The sequence below is a fragment of the Solanum pennellii genome, chromosome 7, assembly GCF_001406875.1.
Source record: "Solanum pennellii chromosome 7, SPENNV200".
Taxonomy (NCBI): domain Eukaryota; kingdom Viridiplantae; phylum Streptophyta; class Magnoliopsida; order Solanales; family Solanaceae; genus Solanum; species Solanum pennellii.
In genome coordinates this window covers 72,428,099-72,428,386 of record NC_028643.1, presented here as the reverse complement: position 1 = coordinate 72,428,386, position 288 = coordinate 72,428,099, and the positions used below count along the sequence as shown (strand labels likewise).

Below are 288 nucleotides of genomic sequence, written 5' to 3'. Positions count from 1 at the left end.
ATTGACTAATCCTTTTCTTGTAGGAAAAGGTTTAGGACTCTATAAATAGAGGAATGTTCCTTCTAACTTAATCAGCATTCACAATGTAGTCCTAAGGGTTTTGAGAGTTTTGGTTAGAGGGAGAATTTATGGGTCACAAGCTTGATACGTTATCACTTGTGTGAACCTCATGTATTCCGAGTGAATTGGTTGAGGTTGTTTTTCTCTTTATTTTGTACTCTCATATTTATAGTGGATTGCTCATCTCCTTTGTGGACGTAGGTCGATTGACCGAACCACGTTAAATCT

At 37.2% G+C, this 288-nt stretch overlaps 1 protein-coding gene across 1 annotated transcript in view; it reads left to right on the top strand.

Annotated features, from left to right (window-relative positions):
* Positions 1-288, top strand: part of LOC107025253 (G-type lectin S-receptor-like serine/threonine-protein kinase At4g03230) — a 14,066-nt gene that overhangs the window by 3,643 nt on the left and 10,135 nt on the right.